This window comes from Balaenoptera borealis, assembly GCF_965194805.1.
Source record: "Balaenoptera borealis genome assembly, chromosome: 2".
In the NCBI taxonomy this organism is placed as follows: domain Eukaryota; kingdom Metazoa; phylum Chordata; class Mammalia; order Artiodactyla; family Balaenopteridae; genus Balaenoptera; species Balaenoptera borealis.
This window is the reverse complement of record NC_138867.1, coordinates 100,979,680-101,005,963: the sequence shown is the minus strand read 5'-3', so window position 1 is coordinate 101,005,963 and position 26,284 is coordinate 100,979,680. Positions and strand designations below refer to the sequence as shown.

The 26,284-nt window shown below is 34.7% G+C and overlaps 1 protein-coding gene and 1 long non-coding RNA gene across 2 annotated transcripts in view; both read right to left on the bottom strand.

Moving 5' to 3' along the window:
* PRR16 (proline rich 16) overlaps positions 1-26,284 on the bottom strand; it is a 174,607-nt gene that overhangs the window by 60,349 nt on the left and 87,974 nt on the right.
* On the bottom strand, positions 3,184-22,610 carry LOC309622558. Its single transcript, XR_014240973.1, has 2 exons — positions 8,356-22,610; positions 3,184-8,023 (listed from the first exon to the last, which is right to left on the bottom strand). It is a non-coding gene; the product is annotated as an uncharacterized lncRNA (long non-coding RNA).

The following is a 26,284-nucleotide window of genomic DNA, read 5'->3' as shown; positions in this document are numbered from 1 at the left end:
CTGAGTACCAATTATATGCCAGGAGTACTTCTAGTTGCTGGGGAAAAAAAACACCCAGAATCCCTACCCACATTTTTATTACATACACACAGATTATAGGAAACATTTTGGTTAATAATGAATTATAAAGTTTGGAAGCAAAACACTCATTTAAAAAACCTAATGAATAGTATTATGCAAGCACTTTTTGTTACTTAATATTGAAAATTTTTACGGTTCAAACACTTAACAAAGTTAACAGTCAAAAATAAGGAGAACAATCAAATGTTCCAACCACATTTCACATTAAATCTACATGAATACTCCTAATGATGTTGTCAAAAATCAGATTCATAAAGTTATAATGCTGCAGAGGAAAAGCAAAGAAGTGATAAAAATTAGCCTCTCTATATTAACACTTCTGATGGAAATTATGCATCTCTGTTCTCCCCTCCTCGTCTCAAAATGTTTACCCCAAAGAAACACTAAAAAAAAAAAAGAGCCTTAAGGACCTACAGAAAGGAATAGAGATTTTTCCTTTAAACACTACTGTTTCATTCTTCACACCAGGACACTGGAGAATGGTGGTAGAAGTATGGTGGTCCCAGGCAAGGTACTTAACTCCCCTACTTTCTCTTTTTTCTCATCCCTGAAAGGGAGGTAAAAAAAGTACAGTTGATCCTTGAACAACTGGGAGGTTCCGGGCACCCATCCCCTTGTAGTCAAAAATCCATATAACCTTACAGTCTTCACTCTGTTTGCTCAGTTCTGAATCTGTGGATTCAACCAACCACAGGTCATGTAGTACTGTAGTACATTTTTATTGAAAAAAAATCTGCATATAAGTGGATCCACACAGTTCAACCCCATGTTGTTCATGGACCAACTTGATTCATAGGGTCAATGTGAAAATTAAATGAGCTAACACCTGAAAAGATTTAAGACTTTTTAAAGCACATAATAAGTGTTTGCTGTCATTTCCATTATTAAATTGGAAGAGCATTGCAGCAACAATGCATGTCAAAATCTTTATTGATAGAGGTTCTCAGAACACTTTGAATGAAGAAAATAAAAGGGGTAAAAATGAACTTATTTACAAAACAGTAGAGTCACGGATGTTGAAAACAAACTTATGGCTACCAGGGGATAAGGGGAGGGAGGGATAAATTGGGAGATTGGGATTGACGTATACACACTACTATATATAAAATAGATAACTACTAAAAACCTGCTGTATAGCACAGGGAACTCTACTCAATACTCTGTAGTGGCCTATATGGGAAAAGAATCTAAAAAAAGAGTGGATATATGTATATGTATAACTGATTCACTTTGCTGTACACCTGAAACTAATACATCATTGCAAATCAACTTTACTCCAATAAAAATTTTAATAAAAAAGAAGAAGAAGAATTCTGAACCAAGCACCTAAGCTTTGTCATTAATCTGGGTCAAATATTCTCCAGGCAATACAGCAGCAGACCAAGCTGCAATAGTTGGTGCCCATACGCTCTTCCTCACAGCAAAGTACAAGTGCCAAATTCTAAGTGTGCTGCCAGAATTCCCCAGCTTCATAATTGCTTCCACTTTTCCCATTTTGACAGTATAGATTCCGTTTTGCTGTTTGGCAGAGACTGTCTGGCTTTGCACACTGGAAAAAACTATTACCAAACCATTCCAGCCATAACTTGTGGCCTTATTCAGCAACAAAACTCTTCTGCCAAATACAAACTGAACAAGTCCTTCCTTCATTCCCCTCATGTATTTCAGATACAGTCTCAGACTAGGCTAAGAGCAAAATGGAAAAGGTTTGAAAATTATCTGGTAAATATTGGAGTAAATCATCAAGTTGTATTTCAATTATCCAGAGTATCATTACCCATTCTAGAAGGAAAATGTCTAAACTTTATACTTGGATCCAGCTATTGGGAAATAACAGAAGATGATATGAATTTGTTAGAGTAAACAGTACCAAACCTGAATTCTTGACAAATGTGCATTTACATTTTTGGCCTTCGCAGAATTAATCAATATCCACAATCTGTTTTGATAAGTCTGCCTGGAGTATTTGCTTATCCTTCCAGAAAGATGCAAAAATGCCCACAGTATAAGAACTGTATGTTGAGTAAGTTTTTCACGAATCATTATGGGTTTTACACTGAGCTTGTCACATTATCTTGTCTCCCTTATGATCAACATCATACATTTGTATAATGTGTCACATGTACAGGATCACAGTCTGGTCATAGAAGAAAAAGATGTCTCTGTATGAAACCATCAGATTTATCTAGGAATCAAACATACACCCATAATCCACTATCTACAAATATCCATCAATTGAATCCCTGTGTGAGAGTACTTTGCTAAGGAAAGCTCCATTCAAATTCTAATCAGTATGCAACTGGCTGCACTAAAAGTTCCTCCAGGGAAGTGATAAACTCTTACTCATCTTCCTAGCACCAGAATCTAAGAATCAAAGGAGATTTGTTTATCTGCTGAATGAACTTAATTAAATCTCACCTCTGAGGCTAAGTGGCAGAGAGCTATTGACTCTCAGTCCAGATTTCTTAAATGAATCATTTGTCTGGATATAAAGACTTAAAATGCAGGGTTCAGTCTCATTTTTAATAGCCATCACCTAAATGATGTATTACTGCCTAAAAGAAAAACTATTTATCAAGTACAGCATATCACTACGCTGTTGGAATTGCACAAAGAACCTAATGGAATTGCACAGAAAAGCCTACAATATAAATATATTTTAAAAGCTGAATTTAATTAAATAATAGATCATATATAAAGCAATCATATGAATTGAATAAAATATTCAAATTTTGGATTATGTTTGTTTATTTTGTCCTAAATGGAAGGTAAAATGCATGGTCTAAATAGCTTTCACGTAAATAATTTGGAAATATCTTTGGGGGATTTAAATCATGAAGTTTAGCAGTATGCTTACAGAATAATTGGAAAAAAAAAAAGCATGAATTTTCGTAAGACAATTTAAGACTGATATTCTAAGATTTAAGAGAAAGAAGAAAATAGAAAAAAAATTAATTTATAAACTTTCAAGTTTAAACCAATTCCAGCTTAAGTGCTACCAAAAAGACAATGATAAAATCCAACCATATGATGTAATATTTCTCATTTAGAAAATACCAATACTAACTTTAATTGTGCATTTTATGATTATTCAGAAAAGCAGCAATTAAACAACAAAATATGATCTTTGTTTTAAAATTCATGCTTAATTACTCATTTCCTTCACTGTATTTAGACATGGGCAAGATGTATTATATCCATGCCCCATGTGTAAACTCATGGGTAAATAACAGCATTATATGCCCTTCAATCTCTGCTGACATGCTAACTGGATGCCTTTCCCATAATCTTCACAAAGTATACACAATGCTTATATATTTTTCTTCAATAAGAATTTAGTTTCAGAAAACAGTACAGAGGGATCTTTTAACTAATCTATCACTTCGATAAAATGAAAATGTGAGCTTTCAGGTTCAAAATATGATCATGCCACCTCAGTGTTCAATTAAAAAATTACATGCATTCATACTCATACTAAAAAGAATTTAAGATTGTGTGGAAGTAATGGTACATGCATATTTCACTGAATAATGCAATAGAAGAATTGCATTTACTATAAGCATTTTACAACACAAAATAGCATATTTTTTAAAAGAATCAAATCAAATAATATGCATGTATTGAAACTTTTTTGTTCACTTTAAGGTATGTATAAACTGTAGTTAACATCACCACAAAACTAAAGACTCATGTTGCCACATCAAACATTCAGTGTTTAAATAAAGGGAGAGTACAGCTTTGAAACAGAATATTTCAAGGCAGTTTAATTTCGAACCAGTGACCTTTGTAGCACAAGGGAGTTTATTCAACTGGCACTAGCAAACAGATGGACAGCAATGGAGGAAACCTACTCCCCTACAAATCTATACATTAAATGGGAAGGAACTGCTTTTCCACCTATCTTTGCAGCATAGCCATTCAAGGTGCTAAAATGGGCTTGTGATACATGCCATGCACATCTGGGATTAGACTGTAGAAGTATTATCTGAGGCTAAACATCCTTATTTATGGAATTTGGGCAAAGCAGAGGACAGGCCTCAATATCAAAGTGACTAGCTCTTCGTGGGGCCTGAGAGCTAAGTACAGTGCAAAAATGTAACTCTGAGACCACAGTAACAGAATTGAAACTGTGGAAGCTTCCTCCAGTTTGAGCCATTATTCTAGAAATAGCCCAGGGAAACAGGAAAGAAAATGGAGTAAAGATTTTCAGATAATAAAAATGAATATTTGTACTACTCTGTATTTTAATCATATGAGTAATGTAGTATATACACATCTGTTACCTGTATCTAATTCCAAATAAAACATGTTTTAAAAATTTTGAGTAATTCAGATTTCACTTAGAAGAGGAGAATAATTTGATAAGATATGCATTGCTTTGAGCCTTACTATATCTATATCTATATCTAATCTATCTATTTATCTATGTTGATTTCTCAAACATGAAAGGCAAAATTTCAGCAATTTTAGAAAAAAAGAGTAAAATTATGACCTTGAAATATAAATGGATTTCTTACACAAGACTCGAAAAGCACAAAGTGTAAAGTAAAATGGTGATAAATTTGGCTAAAAATTACAAGAGATACTATAAACAATGTTCCAGACAACCAAAAGAATAGAAATAGATATTTTCAAAACATGTATCTTATAAAGTACTAGTACTCAAATATAGTAAAAAAAAATCTTCTATAAATCAATACCAAAGAGATGAATAATCCAGTAAAAAAATGTAAATTATGTAAACAGAAATATTACTAAATGAGAAAACCCAAATGGCAAATGAATATTTGTAATCAAGGAAATAGTGATTAAAATATTAATTAAATACATTTTCATATCCTTAATAACAAAACTTGAAAAACTATAACTGCTAATCAATGGGTGAGTATAAATAAACTGTGGTATATCTTTATAATGGAATGCCCTTTATATTCTATAATGGAATAATTTCCATCAGTAAAATATATAAACTAAAACCAGAAGTTTCAAGAAACAAACATTATATGAAAAATTATTTGCACAATAAGTGCATATGATGCAAATCAGACAGAATTCAAAAAATTATGCATATTATGTATAAATTTGTACATATGGAGAAAATATAGAAAATATTTACATTATAATAATAAATGCCAAATTCAGGATTTCATTTATATCTAGGTACAGAGAACAAGAAAAAGGAAAGTGGGATTAAGAAGGTTTATCCAGGGGATATAAATGGTATTTGTGATATTTTATTTATAAAACTTTTATAAAATTTTAAATCAAATTTGGCTAAATATCTAGGCTTTTCAGCATAATCAGGCTCTAGTTTAATGAAAATCATGCATCTTCACTTCAAGTGCTTTAACTTCACCCTCAGGCAGGTATACAGAGCTCACACTCTTGTACTACAGTGTCCAGATAAAGTTCAGGTACCATATGTAGGAAGAGAGAAGAAACTTTCCTAAAGGCTTCAGCAGGTTTCTTCTCACATCTCATGAGCATAGATCAAGACTATAGCTTTAAACAGTCACAGTGGCCAATGGATTAAAAAAAAAGACAAGAGATCAAAAAGTGAGATATCTGTTATGTCTATTGTGTGACAGGTAAATAGACAGATAGACAGATAAAAGTACAAGTCACTAGACTTTTCTATATTTCAATGGCCAGTTCAGCAAAGCCAAGTAATTGCTGACACTTGAGAACAAAGCCATCCTTAACATTGGTGAGAAATCTCTTAAATTTTCACAATAGCTGCCAATCTTTGACCTTACTATGAGTATTTCCACTTAAAAAAAGTACTTAAAAATACTACGTTTTGACAGGAAATACATTTTTAATGATGGAAACATTAAGAGTTAACTTAAGTTGCAAAGCTAAATTCTTTGAATTAGGACTGCTGTCAAGATAAAGCAATATTAGAGACCTAGAACTCTTTAAAGTATTTATATGAAAGATAAACACTAATTGGTGAAAGAATAAGATTCTTAAAGGGAAATCTCGAATTCACATTGAGACTCTTTGAGAATAAAATGATTTCTCAAGTTAGTAATTTTAAAAGGAAATCATAAAGTAGATATCTTAGGTTTTTGTAACTGTTCAAGAGATTACCTTTAATTATCTCATGCTATTCCAGAAAACAGAGTAATATATCTTTAGAAGTTAGCATTTTTCATTGAGATTGTGGAATATTATGTGGGAAACATATTAATAAAATATTAATAACATAACAAAATATATCCACATGCCCTATAAAATAATAACCATTATCATGAAAATCCAAAGTTAATTATTAGCTAAGATGTAGAGATATATTGTCTCATTTAAACAATAAATTATAGTCCTCCTAAGAGTGAATTACTGAGAGAGTGGGCAGCAAAGAAAAAAAAAAAGAATACATAATGTGTAGACCAGTAGTACATCAAATTACTTTTGAAATAAACCTCTGCAAAAGATTATGGTTCCATCATTTACCAAAATCCTGTCTTCCTAAAGTCACAATATAAAAAAAGTATTATTTATTATGATTCAAACACTTCAACACTTCATATAAATATATTGGTTGATGCAATATATGTCAAAACAAAACAAAACAAAAACAAACTGGCTGTTCCTGAATATAGCATTTTACAATTTGGTCGTATCAACCGTCAATTTAGTCAAGAACATTTACTAAGCATCCACGGTGCTCCAAGAGTTATTCTGCATTTCATTCCCCAGACATACAAGCATATTTTTCATGTTAATAAGTAGAGTATTTTGATCTGAAATTTATGTTTGAAAGAGAGTGTTTTGGGAGCAGCATATAGATGTCAACCGAGGTAAGTTTGTTACCAAAATTTATAGAAGAGTAGTATGACATATTCATCATTATGTATGCTAAAACTGTAACATAGTTTTATGGTTATGGTTATGCTAGTTTATCTTCTCAGACATTTTGATGACGAAAGTGATAGACGTCCAGAATACCATATAAAGATTCAAGCTGTTGTACTGCATAAGAAATAAGACTATGACAGCAATCCTAGGATTTTTCTCTTAAACACGTCAAATGAAAGCATAAGCTACTCTTGCAAAGATGTTTTAACATGTCTCTTGAAGAAGATACCATTCTAAAACTTTTACTTTATTTTGTCCTTTTAAAGAATCCAGATAATTAATTTAAACCCTTTTTATGCAATTTTATTTGCAACATTATTAATCTCTATGAGTTTACTATTTTAAAATTACTCTTACTCTAATATTATATAGCAATTTCTATAATCATGAAAGTTGGAAGCAACCAACATTAGTTATATACCCAACACACTTAGACTATGCATGTGATTATGGCACAGAAGGAAGTAATTATACACATAATTCAGAAAACAAACAAAAAATGAACAAATAAACTATTTGATTTTACCCCAAACCCCCCAAAAACCAATTACTGCATTTGTTAAATTAACTAAATAAAAATCAATTTACACTTCACTTTATAATGTGTAGATAATTTACAATGCATAGAGAGTTCTGAAAACACTGTGAAACAGAGATATATTATCCATTTGTTAAAAACAGATCTAGGGTTATATCCAATTATAAAAATATTTATACAGTTTTTAATACAATGAATGTAACAGGTGAAGGAAGAGAAATATATGGATACATATATATATTCTCTGCTAATCAAGGACTTACTATAAAAAGGAAACATACAATACTATTATTAGATTGGTATTAGAATAGTTTGGAATACTATTAGATTAAATCTAAAGAATACAAAATATATACAACAGATGAGGATCAGAGAAGCTTTCTTCATGGCGCACTACTATATATCAGAACTGTGATGAATAATTATGAACATACATATATATACTCATTTTTATTCATAGTAATAATACCTAATTTTTTTTTTTAGATTTTTTTTTTGATGTGGACCATTTTTAAAGTCTTTATTGAATTTGTTACAATATTGCTTCTGTTTTATGTTTTGGTTTTTTGGCCTCGAGGCATGGAGGATCTTATCTCCCCGACCAGGGATCAAACCCTCAACCCCTGCATTGGAAGGTGAAATCTTAACCACTGGACACCAGGGAAGTCCCTACTTAATCTTTATTGAATGTTCATTATGAGCCAGGAACTTGCATTTATAGTTAAGGTCTTGTTCTGTCTTCACCAAACCATTTCACAATTTTTCCGTTTTACAATTACATTCTTCCCCATTTTACAATTACATAAACTGGAACTTGGGGGGGGTCAGAGATCTAGAAGCAGCTACATACTGATATGAAAACAGATGTGTCTGACTTCAAACTCTCCCCAAAACAGTTCAAGCATCAATTTTAACTGCTAAGAATTCTAGGTATACTGGCTACCTCTCAAAAGTCTGAAGTTTTCTGAAAAAAGTAAAACTTTCTAAAACTTGAACACTGAATCAGTCACTATAGAATGAACATAAAAGTATTATCAATAATTACAGAATAAGTATAAAATAAAATATTTATTTAAAAACTCCTACTGACAAGATACTTGTGATAAACAGGAAGATGAGGCAAACCCCTCTCTAGCTACTCACTATTTCTTAGTGAGACAAGTCAAGTGTATGAATAAGTTCAGGACACAAAGAGACCAGATGAGTATAGTAACACAGGCACAAACTGCCATGAGCATTTAGAGGCAAGAGAAGAATGTGAAGGGGAGGAATCAAGAACCTGTGCTGGCTCTCAAAAGATACAGCTGGGGAGAGGTTGGGAAACAAGGCCTTGTTAAGGTAATAGAATATTTGATATTGAGACTTATCATTTGTTTATATTCTATTGAGAGGAAAACATTCTTAGAGTCAAGTGTTTTCTGAAAATCATGTCTTAGATATGGAACAAAAACACTAGCTGAAATGAACATGAGAGTAAAGGTATCTCTTAAAAATGTGCTGAAAGTGTAGATATTAAGTGTTCTAATCACACACAAAATAATAATAAATAAAAAGGGCAGGAGGAAAATTTTGGAGGTGATGGATATGTTTATGGCACTGATTGTGGTGACAGTTTCACAAATATACACATATCTCCAAAATCATCAAGTTGTATACATTAAATATGTACATGTCAATCATATTTCAATAAAGTGTTTACAGAAGGACTAGCTGATGATCCTAGATAAGAAATCAAATAAATCAACTATGAATCACAGAAATGCTTCTGAGTAGAGAAAGAGGACATAATTATTATCATATGGATAAGGGAAAACTATTATCAGTTTTAAGGTACCTTTCGGTAGGCAAATTCAGAACCAGATCCAGTTTCGCTCATTGCCTTTTGGCCATTTAGTCTAAGGATCACCGCTCTAAATCCATAGCCTCAGACTAAGCCTGTGTAGTGACAATAAAGTTTGTATTGTGCTGGACATTGCTATATTTTGAAAATTTGTGGATATTATCCTTAGAATAGGCTATGTTACATCAAATATTAATAGATTCTGATAAGGCAAAAGTAGATAGAGGTATTAAAGAGAGTAGCATCTGCAAAGGTGTGAAAGTTGGAGCTAATACCAACATTCAGAAAATTAGGCACGTTCCAGGTTAACTGGAGCATACATTTTTAAGGCAGAAGATACATTTCAGAAAGTGTCTTTAAATTAGTAGAAGGCCTTGAATATCAGGCTAAAGAGCTTAATTTTTACTCTATTTTAAAATACAAAGCTTAGTTATTATTATAATAACCCTATAAAGTGGGTTTTACTATTATCCTTATTTTACAGAGGCTAAAACTGAAGCCCAGAGAGGCTAAATAATTTAGCTAGGAAATGGTAGAGCCAAGATTCTAATCCAGGATGTTTACTAGGACTTTTCTCTTTAGAAAATAACATAATTAGAACTGGGTTTTATTATAAATAACATATGGATCCTATGTTAGACATAGAGAGAAGGACTAGATTGTCCAAATATTTTTTAAAAGAACAAAATAAAGGAGAGCGGAAGATAAATATCTTAATACCAGACAGAGTTGTTTTACATATTACATTTCAGAATCAAGATAATTTTGTACAAACCAATTTGAAATATATTTTTGTATTTTGTTTCCTCTTGGAGAGTAAACTTCAGAATGACAGGAATCCCAGAACTGAAGGTAATGTGTTAACAAGTACCTGAAACACTATGCTCAACTTGAAACACTAACCTGAACTGTAGCTGAAATTCTCAATGAAATGTAGATCATCGGGAAGACAAACAAAAATTAAACTTTATTTTTAACCAAAGAGAAACACCCTGTTCTTCATTTCCCTAAATTAGCAAAGTGTTCTTAATTCTGTTGTGTAGTGATGTGTGCTGCTATTCTATTGACTTAAAATTTAAATAGTAAAAAATTAGGCCCCTATCAATAAGAAAATATATTTCCATCAAGCACAGAAGTGAAATCCACTTATCTGTCTTGTTCTTATTTAGCATTGCAGAGTCCCTTGATTTTTAAACTGTTTCAACAACTGAACCTTTCATTTTCCACGGCAAAAAGGTAACTACATCATTGTTTTATTTTAGAGCAAACTTTTGAGAAACTGAGAACAACAGTAGACCAACCTGGTGGGGTGGAAAGGCCAGGGGCTTGGATTCCAGCAGGACGTGTTTCAGCCCCCTCCCTGCCCGGATCATGATGGAAATGACCTCTGCCCCACAGACCTCCCTTTCTTTTACTTTTTATCAGGGCACTTCCATCCTGTAGTGAAGACCTATTTGCATGTCTTTTTCTTTTGGTAGATACAGTACAGGACAGAGGGGACTCCGTTTCTGTACTTTCATCATGGCATACAGTGTGCTTGGTCCATAACAGATATTTAATGCATCCAGTTAGACCAATAACCAAAGTCAGGATAACCTTTGAAACTTCCAGTAAATCCCTGGAATGCCTGGGTTAAATGCCTAAATTGATTACAGCTGCTGTGCCAACAAGTCTGAGAATCCTCCCTAATATTAGGCAACTAGTGGATAGCCTCCGGTGCCCAGCACTTAAGAGGTAGTTTCCATTTGAACAACGAATAACTTCATCCTAAAGCATCCACCAACCTCCAGAGCTGTCTTTCTGCCAGGCAACTAATCTTTAGCCTTGGCAGTTCAACATGCCCAAATCTCATAAGATTTACAGACAACTGTAATGCCATTCTTGACAGTTATTTCATCCTTGACACAGTTATTTTATTTTTAGACCTGATTCCTGTCATGTTCCACAAAGTAAAATCCCATTTTCTCAGAACAAACACTCACCAAAATGTGCAGGCTACAGAAAAACAAAGTCAAGTCTCCCCTTGTGTCAGTTGGCCTAGTCCCTGCCATGCTTAATAAAATATCTTCAGGAGATAAGTGTGACTCATTGCTTCCTACCTGGTGTGCCAGGCCCTGGCAATTTTTAGAACCCTCAGATGGAATGGCAGATTGTATTTTCTAAGCATGGTGATACACACACAGACGAACACACATCCCTTCCTGCACACTTCTATTAAAATGTGATGGCAATCCTCCAGTGAAATGTAAGGTCTATGTTTCCCCCTCCTTAAACCTGGGTGGACCTTAGTAAATGCCTCAATCAATAACATGCAGCGGAAGTGGTGCTCAATGACTTCTGAGGCTAGGAAATTAAAAAGGAAAATGACCTCAGATGGTCTCACCCTCTGACTTGAGAGACACTTGCTCTTGGAACCCAGCCACCCTGTCGTAAGGAATCCGGGGCTAAATGAAGAGGACTCATGTGGGCATACCAACAAATAACTATAGCAGGCTCCCAGCACCAGCTCTGTGAGTGAATGAGACTATAGATAATCCCAACCTCCAATGTGTGAGTCTTCCAGCTGAGACCCATAGAAACCGCAAGAGATAATGGATGAGGATGGCTGTTTTAAGCCATCCAGTTTTAGAAAGATTTGTTATGCAGCAATAGACAATGAAAATTGATTTGGCAGGATGCCTAGCCTTTGGAATGTCAATTTACAATTAGATTTAAGGCAATCTTAGATCTCCCACACTCTTTGGGCATTTTTTTTATTGAGAGACTATCTGGAAATAACCATTCTGAACTTCATATTCCCATACCAAATATTACCATTATGGAAGAAATATGAAAATCATTCAGAATGTACTGTACTGAATATCTTAACTGTTTGATAAAAGACTCCAGATTGTTTTTTAAAGCCCTCCACAATATTTCCCCATCTATGTTTTCAACTATATTTCTCCAACAGGGCTTGAAGAACATAGTTTTGTTCTCATTGTTTATTTTTTTTAATTTCTTTTCATTTTTGATGAAACATGAATATTTTTGGCAGAAAATGCACAACACTGTAAACCCCTGATTCCATCCAAATACTCCTCTGAAACACATTTTTGTTCACTCAGTTTTCACTCTTAGAATTCCCTCCTCACCACTTCTTAAACCTACGGCCATCTGAAACCTGTGGCTCACTGCCTAGTCACCCACCAATAAACACATCTACAAATATTCTACAAACTTGTCCTAGAACATGCTAACTGGGAGATCTCACTCTTATCTGCTAAATAGCATACTTCTGAAGTCAAAATAAGTCCATTTCTTTCCTGAATTATTTGCCCTTCCTTATATGATTCAGTTTTCCCTCTATAAAATGGGGATGATAATTGTACCTAGTCCCTAAGGTTGCTGTATTAATGGAAAATATAAGCACTTAATAGGTCAGAGTATACCTGTAATTATTATATTTACATCTTTGCTTCACATTTGTATTCAAGCTTTTACTGAGCAGGATTTTTCCTCACTGAACCATTTTGTCCAACCAATTACTTAATATTCATTATATGTGATTATCTGCAGTTAGAGAAGGCCAGGACATTAAACCATCAAATAATTTATTGACATTAAACATATTCAAATTCAAGGGATGCCTACTATTTAAAACGCAGCCATAAAACTAGAAAAATAAGCCTCTTCCAACATTCCATAGAGAATTTATTAATTTTGATAGAATACATGGAAATTTAGGAAGCCAAGTTATGATTGATGGTATAATTAGAACAAGAAACACAATTTTAGAAACTAGAACTTCATTGCTAGGACAGAAGTTCACTGAACAATCTTTTTCCCAGGAAAACTGTAGCCCTTTGTCTCAAATTTAAAGAGGTGAAGAGATGCAAGGCAAAAAAAAAAAAAAAAAAAAAGTGTGCTTTGGCAATTACTCTGGACTCAAAACTCCATAGATGATTTTGAGAACCAAGTCAGGTTTGGGATTTACATTTGAGTAATATGATAATGGAAGCCTAAGTAATCTGAAGGTGATAAGAAATGGCATAAAATAAAAAGCTTATGAACACAGTGCCTACTCTGTGAAAGAGTAAATCTCCATTTGAATATTCCTAATCTGTATTGATAAAATACTTACTTGCAAAGGCTAAGGAAGAAGTTTTAACAAAACAGGTATTATAGTTGTAGAAAAGAATCTCATCAGTATTCTAAGATTCTAGGAAAAATAACATCGAGGTGCTTTATCTTAAAAATCAATGACACAATTTAACACAAGGAAAATTACTATGTAAGAGTGAAAAGATTTAGATGTTAATGGTTTTCAAAATTTATTTTCATTTGTAGCAATACTATATATGAGAGGCTAGTTAACATGCCATCCCTAAAATAAAAATTGTCAAGAATCAACCATTTTAGAAGTTTCATATAAAATAGTTATTCAGAGGTAGGAGACTAATCCAAAACTGGGAAGAAGCTGTATGGATACTGGTGTTCATATGTGGAGTGTGCATCACAGAGAACAACTAAATGTTTTCAAATAGAAACATAATTATATTATGGCTCATTTTATGTTGTAATATTATACAACATAAAAGTGTTCACAAAGATTTATAGTAACTCAGAAAATACTGACGGTATAATGTTTAGTGAGGAATAAAATAACTAAAGCCCATATACAATAGGAACACAATGAAGCAAATTTATGTATAGCATAGTAACTGAGGGCAAATATAAAAGAGGTTCCTTGGATTGTGGCTGTCCAGCTGACTCTTTTCATATTTTCTGTTATTTTACCAAATATTTGATAATGAAAAATATACCTTTTACAATGAGATATTTTTTATTCAGTTTCTTTTCTTCTTATCCTCTTTCCCCTTTCTCTTCATTCTATCTCTTTTCTTCATTCACAAGTTGGTATACCAATTAAGAGTTTGGTTTCTGAACTCCACAAGAACTGGGTTTAAATTACACCTTAGCCACTTTCTGCCAGTGTGAATTTATGTAAGTGGGTAACTTCCTAGTTTTCCAAATCCATACAAATTAGCATAACAATAGCATCTCCATCTCCAATTGCTGGAAAATTAAGTGAGACAATAGTAATAAAGCTCTTGGCATGGTGCCTACGACATGGCCATCACTCAACAAATGAGACCTCTTACTCTGCAGTTTCTGCCTGTCATTCCTCCTTCTGCATGCTTCTTTACCTCCCTTATGAGAAGTTCAGTATTAAAAGAGGCAGAAGGCATATCAAACATTACTAACCAAAGCAAACATCTGGGTGATCTTTAATGTTTCACTGACTTGTGTAAAAAGATTTGAGAGCGTTCCAGGGAACAGTAATCATGAAATGGTGTTTCCCGAAAATAACAGAGGTCAGTGTTTCGAAATAGAAGAAACCCACACAACTAAAAGTTATCTGGAAGAAAACAGTGTTATTATTTCTTTGTTCCTATTTTATTTTCTCAAAACTGAACTAATATGCTAATCAAGTCACCATCCATGGCGAGGATGGATGGGCCAAGGTCATCCTCTAGACCTCAACACAACAGTTTCTCGAGCTTCGGCATTTTTCAGTTTGCAGCCTTTGCTGACTGAGATTACATATGCTAGTGACTTCTCAATATGAAAACTGCAGGAGTTTAAACAAGGACACTTGAGATGAAAATACAACACCTTTTGGCTTGGATTTCTTTGTTAAAATTTCAAAGCACATCCTTGGAACACACACTGCTTCTGTCTGTACACATAGCTACATATAGTTATATGTGAATCATATTAGTGTGAAACTCACAAGAATATGCCATCATTCACCCATTTTGAACCATTTCCTGGAATTCACCCATGCTTAAAAAAATATCTGTCAGCATAAGTAAACCAAATCTTTTAAAAACAGTGTCTGTATGAAGTCAGAGAAACATAACAAATTGGATGCATACAGAGAGAGAAATAAAGAGAGGGATTATAAGGAATTGGCTTAGGTGATTATGGAAGCCAAGAAGTCCCAAGACCTGCAGCCAGCAAGCTGGAAATGCTGGAAAGCCAATAGTGTAGTTCCATTGCCAGCCTGAAGGCCTGGGAACCAGGAGAGCCAATAGTGTAGGCTCCATTCCAAAAGCCAACAGACTCAAGATCTAAGTAAAGCCAATGGTTCAGTTCAAGTTCAAAGGCAGGAAAAAAGCAATGTCCTAGCTTAAACAGCCACTAATTTAAAAATTTAGTACAATTTTCCGATTTTTCCAGGCCAGGATACAAGAACAAAGTAGCAGCATAATTAAGTAATTATAGCTCAATTTAGGATAATAACTGGAAAAGGATAGTGTATAAGAGTGGGCACTTTCTTACTATCAGAAAAGACATTTTTATAAAAAATGTTAAGCTTTTTCTCTTGGAAGAGTCAATTCTGGGCATTATATTAGCTGCAACACAGTATTAGCAAATCAAACCCAACAACACATAAAAAAGATCATATACCATGATCAAGCTGGATTCATCCCAGGCTCACAAGAATGGTTCAACATGTGCAAATCAATCAATATGATACACCACATCAACAAAAGAAGAGATAAAAACCACAACATCATCTCAATAGATACAGAAAAAGAATTTGATAAAATTCAACGTCCATTCATGATAAAAAACTCTTACCAAAGTGGGTATAGAGGGACCAAATCTCAATGTAATAAAATCTATTTATGACAAACCCACAATCAACATAATACTCAATGGTAAAAAACTGAAAGCCTTCCTGCTAAAATCTGGAACAAGACAAGGATGCCCACTCTCACCACTTCTATTCAACAAGTATTAGAAGTCCTAGCTGCAGGAATCAGACAAGAAAAAGAAGTAAAAGGTAGGTATCCAGATTGGATTGGAAGAGAAGAGGTAAAATTGTCATTATATGCAGATGACATGATACTATATATAGAAAACCCTAAAGACTCCAAACAAAACTACTAGAACTGATAAACAAATTCAGCAAGGTAGCAGGATACAAGATTAATATACAGAAATCAGTTGCATTTCTTTACACTAACAATGAAATATCAGAAAGGGAAAGTAAAAAAGCAATCACTTTTAAAATCTCATCAAAAAAAACAAAATACTTAGGAATAAATCTGACCAAGGAGGTGAAAGACTTACATGCTGAGAACTACATAATACTGATAAAGGAAGTTGAAGGTAATTCAAAGAAATGGAAAGATATACTATGCTCTTAGATTGGAAGGATTAATATCGTTGAAATGGCCATACTACCGAAAGCAATCTACAGATTTAATCCCTATCAAATTACCCATGACATTTTTCACAGAACTAGAATAATCCTAAAATTTATATGGAACCATAAAAGACCCAGAATTGCCAAAGCAATCCTGAGGAAAAAGAACAAAGCAGGAGGCAAAACCCTCCCAGACTTCAGAAATAAACCCACACACCTACAATCAATTAAACTTCAACAAAGGAGGCAAGAATATATCAATACAATGGGGAAAAGACAGTCTCTTCAGCAAGTGGTGTTGGGAAAGCTAGACAGCTGCATGAAAATCAATGAAGTTAGGACACACCCTCACACCATACACAAAAATAAACTCAAAATAGCTTAAAGATTTAAATATAAGACACGACACCATAAAACTCCTAGAAGAGAACATAGGCAAAACATTATCTGATATAAATCATAGCGATGTTTTCTTAGGTCAGTCTCTCAAGGCAATAGAAATAAAAGCAAAAATAAACAAATGGGACCTAATCAAACTTACAAGCTTTTGCACAGCAAAGGAAACCATAAACAAAACAAAAAGACAACCTATGGACTGGGAAGAAATATTTGTAAATGATGTGACCGACAAGGGCTTAATTTCCAAAATATACAAACAGCTCAGACAACTCAATAAAAACAAACAACCCAACCAAAAAATAGACAGAAGACCTAAATAGACATTTCTCCAAAGAAGATATACAGATGACCAGTAGGCACATAAAAAGATGCTCAACATCACTTATTATTAGAGAAATGCAAATCAAAACTACAATGAGGTACCACCTCACACAGGTCAGAATGGCCATCATTAAAAAGTCTACACTACCAAATGTAAAACTGATAGCTAGTGGGAAGCAGCCGCATAGCACAGGGAGATCAGCTCGCTGCTTTGTGACCACCTAGAGGGGTGGGATAGGGAGGATGGGAGGGAGGGACAGGCAAGCGGGAAGAGATATGGGGATATATGTATAAGTATAGCCGATTCATTTTGTTATAAAGCAGAAACTAACACACCATTGTAAAGCTATTATTCTCCAATAAAGATGTTAAAAAAATAAATTAAAAAAAAAGTCTACAAATAACAAATGCTGGAGAGGGTGTGTAGAAAAGAGAACTCTCCTACACTGTTGGTAGGAATGTAAACTGATGCAGTCACTATGGAAAACAGTATGGACGTTCCTCAAAAAACTAAAAATAGAGTTGCTATACGATCCAGCAATCCCACTCCTGGGCATATATCCGGAGAAAACTCTCATTCGAAATGATATATGCACCACAATGTTCACAGCAGCACTATTTACAGTAGTCAAGATCTGGAAGCAATCTAAATGTCCATAGACAGATGAATGAATAAAGATGTGGTATGTACACACACACACACACACACACACACACACACACACTGGAATATTACTCAGCCATAAAAAATAAAATAATGCCATTTGCAGCAACACTGATGGACCCAGAGATTATCATACTATGTGAAATAAGTCAAAAAGAGAAACACAAATGCCATATGATATCACTTATACATGGAACTAAAATATAACACAAAGGAAATTATTTATGAAACAGAAACAGACTCACAGACACAGAGAACAGACTTGTGGTTGCCAAGGGGTAAGGGGGTGGGGGAGGAATGGATTTGGAATTTGGGATTAGCAGAGGCAAACTATTATACATAGAATGGATAAATAACAAAGTTCTACAGTATAGCACAGAGAACTATAGTCAGTATCTTATAATAAAGCATAATGGAAAAGAATATGAAAAAGAATACATATATATGTATGACTGAATCACTTCGCTGTACGTCAGAAACTAACACAACATTGTAATTCAACTATACTTCAATAAAAAATAAATTTAAAAAAAGTTCTCAGAATTAGAAAAAGTAGTAAAACAAAACAAAAAACTCCTCTCAAATTCATTTCTTACATAAATGCCCTTAATTTTGTGTGACTATAGGCATTTGTCCAGAAAAGTAAATGTATTCCATTAATATTTGTGGTGCCAGTACAACCGCAGCACCATTGAGTACACACAGTGATGGAGAGGACCATATGTCATATCCTGCTCTGAAGAACACTGGGACCTTTAACAGCTTTGGAGAGATTTCAGGATAGACTAAATCCTGATTGTAGAACACTTCATGATCACCTAAGTCAAATTCTGTATCATGTTTACACTGTTCTCTAGATTACTAAACAACTGCCTTTAAATTCAAACAGTCCTCTCTAAATTTTTCAAACTAAACAGAACGAACTTGCAATGTTAAGCCTATGTTTATGATGATTTGAAAAAGAAACTAGATCTCATGCTTTGCAGTGTGATTTCACAATACTTTTTGATGTATGAATTAGTTTCACAGAATTCATAAACTGGTAGATACAGGGTGTAAATGACCTAAAGTCCTCTTATTTGTACTCCTCTGGGTGAAATAATTTTAGAACAAGAGTAAATTAAATGAAAATTATCTTAGCTAACTTAACACATAAAAGAGAGAGAACCTAAAATTTTATTAAAAATAGTTTTGAGGATTTTTCTCCCCATTATTTGTCTATAAGTTTACCATGAACATAAACACGTTTTGAAAATGAAGTAACACTTTTTATCTCTTGAAGCCTGTATATGCTTGTCTACACTTTACTGTTTTTAGCTTAAAAACCATAGAATACATATGAATTGAGAACAATCACTTCAGAAACTAGACAAGTTGATACTATTTAAATACTGCTATAAAATTTATATTTACTAATTATTAACATGTGACATTTTTATAGAAAAGGGAACATATATATCATTTGACTTCAGGTGTGAAAACTGAAAGGCAAGTCACTTAATTTGGCACTCCATTTTATTGAAATTAGAAATCCAGGAACCTTAAAGAAAAGACCAAGGTAAAAGTGCTAGAAATCAGCAACCTTAAAAAATGGGTCAATCAGAGGGTTAAACTAATATGTTCCAACCTTCATTGTAGAAATTATCTCAAAATTATATGTATTTTATAGTTTTAAAGAGTGTATATATATGTGTGTGTGTGTATATATATATATAGTGTGTGTGTGTGTATATATATATGTTGTTTCTCACAATGAGGAATAAGTATATCAGTTGTTATCCTTACTTCATGAAATAAATTAAAGTTAGCAAAGGGAAGACAGCATTCAAGCCTTACAAGCTCTGGATTCTGCCTACTTTCCCAAGTTGACCGCACAGATTAGATATATGACACTAGACACGTTATTTAACCTCATTAAGCCTCTATTTCTCATCTGTAAAATGGCAACAATAGTAATTCCTATTGAGTTATTTGTCCTGGCATTGAGTAATTCCTTCCTCAATTTATAGGAAGGATTCTATGCGATAGTATGTGTAACATAATTAGCATGGAGCCTCTTTTTTTGCTGTCATGTTGCAGAGGTGATATTACTACCGTTAACATCATTGTCATCAATATCAGCCAATGAGTAGCAGTGAGTTCTTCACTCCAGGGAGTTCCAAGTCTGAAACTTGGGTGTCCTACCTGTCAATGTCCTCCACACTCACTGTGCTCCTTCTCAAGTTTTACTAAGTTTAGTGCAAGAGAAAGTTGCAGCCTTGCTACAAGGATATCAACAGCTCAAACACAAATGTTTTCATAGACAAGGCAGGAAATATTAATAAGACAGCAGATAATGGTGTGAACTATGACCAGCCGGGAAGTAGAAGCCCAGAGGCTTTCAAATTCAATTTTTTCCTCATGGGTTTGAAATTGGAAATTTTTCCTCTTGCCATTTGACATAATAGTAAGAAAACATTTCCAAACAAGCATTTAAATTGCAAGTGATGAAACCTTCTGTATATTTCACAGAGTCAGAGGGAGACAAATAGAAACATTCAATGGCCAGAAACAACTCTAGTCGACATTCTTGAAATCACAGATTTAAAGTCACAGACATTAGCTTCAGCAATTGCCCTTAAGTTGATACAAATGCCCAGGGCCCTCCATTTGCCCCTGTTCAGATATAGAGGCCAGACAGAGAACAGGGTGTTTCTTTCTGGCAGACAAGAGGCATACTAGAAAGGGTATTATGGTTTTGTCCATGCAAGCTTTCTCTTCTTGCTCTCATGTTTTTTTCTTACAGCCACTCACATAGGCTTTTGTTCCTATGACTCAAACAAAATAGCTCCTATAAGGGTCATCAAGAGTCTAGGCTCCAAGACAATATTCAAGTTTCAGTCCTCACTTATGTAATCAGCAGTGTGTAACCAATTTGATTACTCCCTACTCCGTCTAATTATTTCTCTAGGCTTCTTAGACAACATTTTCCCTTGGTACTTCTACTTCATGACCTACTCTTTCTTGGTTTCTTTGCTAGTTTCTCCTCATTTCTAATACTTGCTAATATCTGAACTTCCCTTAGGCTCAGTAGTTAGATTTCTCCTCTTCTCCACCTACTCTCCTTAAATGAAACTCATCCAGTCCCATTAATTTAAATACCATCTATATACATATAGCCTCTGCCCAGACCTTTCTAGTGAACTCCAGAATCATATATCTGACAGCCTATTTGATATGTCCACAGGCAACTCAAACTTACCATGCACAAAATGGAACTTCTGATTTTCCTTCCCATAGTTTTCCCTGTCTCAGTAAACGACTACTCTGTTTCTCCAGTTGTCTAGATCAAAAATCTTTTTCTCTCAAATGCATATCTAATCCATTGGCCAAACCTAAACATTTAAAGTTATCTAGAATTTAACCTCTTCTCGCAGCCTGTACCTTTTGTACTATGGCAGGTTATATATGGCCACAAATTCTTTGAGAGCCTTCCTATGAAAAGGTAAAGTTTAAATCCCCTACCCTGGAATTTGGGTGGGCTCTGTGACTGCTTTGACAAATAGAAAGTGATAGAAGCGATGTTGTGTCACTTTCTAGATCCAGGCTTTAAGACACTGGCAACTACCAGTTTTGGTCTCCTGGGATACTTACTCTTAGAGTTGTAAACTGCTATGTAAGTAGTCTGAATACTACACTGGAAAGACCATGTAGAGAGGCACTGAGACTATATGCAAGAAGAGAGGAACTCAACTAAGCCCCGATTTCTTGATGTCCCTTCCAAGGCACCAGGCAGGTGTGTGAAGCTTTCTTGGATCCTTCAAATAAGCTATCCACTGAATACCTCCAAATGATACTTGTTTGGTCTTCATAAAGCAGAATTGCCCAGAGGGGGGCCCTGCCCATATCCTTGATCCACAAAAATGTGGCATATAATAAAATGGTTGTTGTATAAGCCACTAAAGTTGTGTGTACTTTGTTCCAAAGTAATAGATATCCAGAACAATCATCATCTCCTGAGGTACCATCATCCCTCTCTGGAATGACTTTAAACCCTTCTAACTGATCTCTGATCTCCCTGATTCCCTGCTTGACGTTTCCATCCTTTTCTCCACAAACCAGCCAGAGTAATCCTCTAAACAATATATCACTTTTTTCCTCAAAGCCTTCCAATGGACTCCTGTCTCATGGTGGTTAATTCCTATCTCATGAAGGTTAACAGCCAGGTCCTTACAATGGCTCTGACAGCCCTGCATGATCTGAACCTCCTCTACTGCTCTGAATTTATGTCTCACCATTCTTCCTGATACCCACTCCTTCAGCCATACAGGCTTCACTGAAATTCCTGGAACACACCAAGTGCACTCCCACTGCATTTCCTACTGCATTTGCATTTACTGCCCCTTTGCCCGGAACAGATTTCCTCCTTTGCCACCCACTTGGCTCACTCCTTCATTTCCATCAATTCTCTACTTAGATGGAACCTCCTAAGAAAAGACTTCAATGACCATGATATATAAAATAACATCCCACTTCAGCATACTCTATCATCTATTATTGTTTTATTCGTTTTTCATAAACCATGTAACATAGTCATCTATATTACCTATTCACTTTATTTTCTGTCTCATCACTTTTTGTATAATTTTATTGCATTCTTAAAATCAATAGGTTCTTAAAAGCTATATATTTTAAAAACATTTATTTTTAAATTTACAAAAATACTGCCATGTTTACACTCTTTGGGAATCTACTTTTCATTTAATAATTTATTACTAAGATTTATCCATGTCACTACATATTGCCATATATATATATATATATATATATATTCATTTTGCCTGTGGTATTATTTTGTGACTATACAAATTACTCATCAACTCTCATCTTGACATTTAGACGGTTTTCAGATTTTCTAATATAAAGTGCTACTACGAATATCATTGTACGTGTCTTCCACTGCCTATGTTCAAGAGTTCCACTTGGTAAAATACCTAACAGTATAATTCTTAGGTCATAGGTTATTTAATGTTATGCTTTTGGATTACCCTTTGCATGAGGTCATGTTTCTACTGAAAACCATCTAAGCTTCCTTAGTCCCTACGTTATACACCTGGCCCAAGTTATTTTTCTATGCAGGACTTCTGGTGGTTGCCTTTTCACCATCTATGCTCCCTTTTTTCCACCAACAGCACCCTAAATTTCCCTCGGTAAGTTCACTTCTTTCCCATTTTTGGCAGTTCAGGGGGGTGTGTCACAATGCCAGCTCTAGAAATGAAACTGACTGGGAAAAGCCATTCAATACATCCTATCCTCCTGATCTACAGTGATTGGTTCAAGAATAGGCAGAGATGGCATTTGGAGATGTTTGCTGGAGATTCTGGGACAAAATGTTTTATTTCTCTTTTATAGAACTTACCAAAGAGAAGCTCTCATCTCCTTGATAAAGATATAAAGCTTATAACTTGGAAATGGAGCAAATCCTGGGGATATCTAGTCAAGAAACAATAACAGAGAAATCAGATCTTGGTCATATTTTCAGGTCCTTATAAGTCATATCTAAACTGAATTGTATTCCTGGAATTTTAAGCTGTCATGGTATGATAATCCCTATCATTTAATTTTTTTATTTAACCAGAGTTTCTGTTACTTGTCTCATAAAAGTCAGAATAGATCCTTAATTTTATCTCCAATTGTTCCTTTACATTAACCCTTTACCCAGCTGTGCCCAACCAGGTCCCTTTTTTCCAAAGACTCCCCTGGCATTTATTATTTTCCACTTTTTTTCTAGCAAATTCTCACCCATATTGTAAAGCCCAACTCATTCCTTTTTCTTTTATGAGCCCTTTCATGATCATGCTGGGAAATAATATGACACCATAGTACTTTTCTGTTACTCCTTTGGAGGGTAATGTTCTGTTTTTGTCATCTTTTAGAGTCTTATGTTCCAATATTTTGCTGGGCTGTAGTATGCTTGTCCCCTTGTCCAACTGAGTTCATGGATCACGAGTTTTATTTCACTGTCTCTCCCAAGACAGTAAATCCTTATTAAATAAACACATGTCCATGCTTTCTCCACTGTCTGGTAGCCATATTCTTACTCCAGTTTCTCAGTTCCCAAAATGCAAGATTCTGTGTTGAACAGAAAACCCCATAACCCCATCACTGTTATAACTAAGACAATGAAGTTGCCTGAACATTTGCCTAACATGGGTCTCTTCTCAGCATATTACTCTGGATGCCCTAAAAGTCTGTGCACCACTCTTGTGAGTTTTTACAGGTATAAGATTTGCAAGTTTACAAGAGAGTTCATTAAAAAAAGCACCTTAATGCTTGTGGAAGATAAAGTAAACAAATGATTGAAAATAGTGTTTTATGAGTATAAAACAGGAAAACTTAGCACATCTTAACTATTTATAAATATTTAAAAACAGAAAGGAAAACAAATAACTCCTAAAAGCAGGAGAGTGATGAGAGAGATATATAGAACGGGGGGTGTCAAAACAAGAGTAAAATGAATGAATTTTGTATGACCCCGAGTGAGAAATTAAAAATTCACAGAATGAGGCATCAGAAAGGGGACCTAATATCAGAGGTCTGAGAAGTGGCTGGTGGCTCTACTGTGTTTGTCAGGAACCAGTGATGACAGCATTCCAAAAACATTTCACAATTTTCCTAAAATTAGCTAAATTCGTTGCAGAAAACTTCTACTCAGATGGTTCTGAGAAGTTAACCTAGTATATCAGACAGTTAACGTATAAATCTTGTGTGCCAAAAAAGCATCAAAATCACTTTTAAAAATGTTTATGGTGTTGTATAATCTATCATTACCAAAGAATGTGTAATTCTCATTTTCATAGTACTCTCTTCAATACAAAAATAAAAAGTGCTATAGCCTATATGCTATGCTATACAACAGAGACAATAAATCAACAAATATTGAGCAGTATTTTCTATTTAGAATTGGTTCCCTTGATTAGGTGGTGGAGAAAGTAGGGAGACTGAGGGACAGGAGTTGATCCTTTACATTCTTTTTTTTATGTAGAACACTAAAAGTCATTTTTTCCTCAAATGATTTTATTTGGTTTCAAGAAAGATCTTTCCCGTAAATATTTCATATCCCTGATCATAACCATTGACAGTTCATCTGTGATGACTGCTCTTTGGAACAGTAATTTCCCACCAGAAGCACAACCTGATCACGTAGGGAGCTTTTAAAAGTACTGATTCTTTGGGCTCCATCCCAGCCCTATTGATCTAGACTCTCCCTGGGCAGCGCCCAGAGACAGATATTTTTCGAAAGCCAGCTTATTAGGGTCATGTATTGGCATCTGCAGTCTGTGCTCTTGCTGCACAGTGCCTTGTTCCATCTGCATCTGTTTTTCTGGATTCTCCAGGTCTCCTAAAAGATGACTGATATGCAAAGAAGCAATTACCTCAAAGCACAAAGCTTGTAATCACTTGTCCCACTGGTGTTGGTGATGCATTAACAACCACAGAAACAATGGAGGGTCCCAGTATATTCATTTAAACTAAAACTTGTATCACATCATATTAGAAGTATACCTTGCAACCATACGAAACTCCTATGACTGTCACACATTCTGCAGCCTCATCCAACAGACATGTGGAACCTGAGTGGAAATGGGTGAAAAGGAGAATGGACCTGCACAAGACAGGGTCTGGTCCAAAGCGACAGATCATTTCTTACACAGGGCTTTCTCCTAGAAGTTAGTAAGTTGTCCTAATGATAACATCCCACCAGGCTCTGTGAACCCTGTCTGTGCCAGGCAAATGTGATGGGAAAATCACAGTGGTAGGAAGGTTAACTGAAAAACCACAGCAAGGTCCAGTCCCTCAGGTAAAAGGCTCTAGGAGGGCTAGACATGTTGTTAGCAGCTGTCTTAGACAGTATGGGCCGCTCTAATAAAATACCATATACCCTGTGACTTAAACAATAAAAAAACATTTATTTCTCACAGTTCTGGAGGCTGAGAAGTCCAAGATCAAGGTGCCAGCAGATTCAGTGTCTGGTGAGGGCTCTCTTCCTGGTGAGGGCTCTCTTCCTGGTTTGCAGATGGCTGGCTACCTTCTTATTACAATCTCACATGAAGAGAAAGAACAAGCTCTCTGGTCCCTTCTTATAAGGGCGCTAATCTCATCATAAGAACCACTCACATGACCTCATCTAAACCTAACTGTCTCTCAAAGGCCCCACCTCCTAATACCCTAACATTGAGGGTTAGGGCTTCAGCATGAGAATTGGGGGTATACCTGCTGTATAAAAAATAAATAAAATTTAAAAAAAATAAAAAAATAATTGGGGGTAGTACACAAACATTTAGCCCATAACAGGGCCCTAGGCAAGTAGATTGTACTTCAGAAAAAAACAAATTAGAC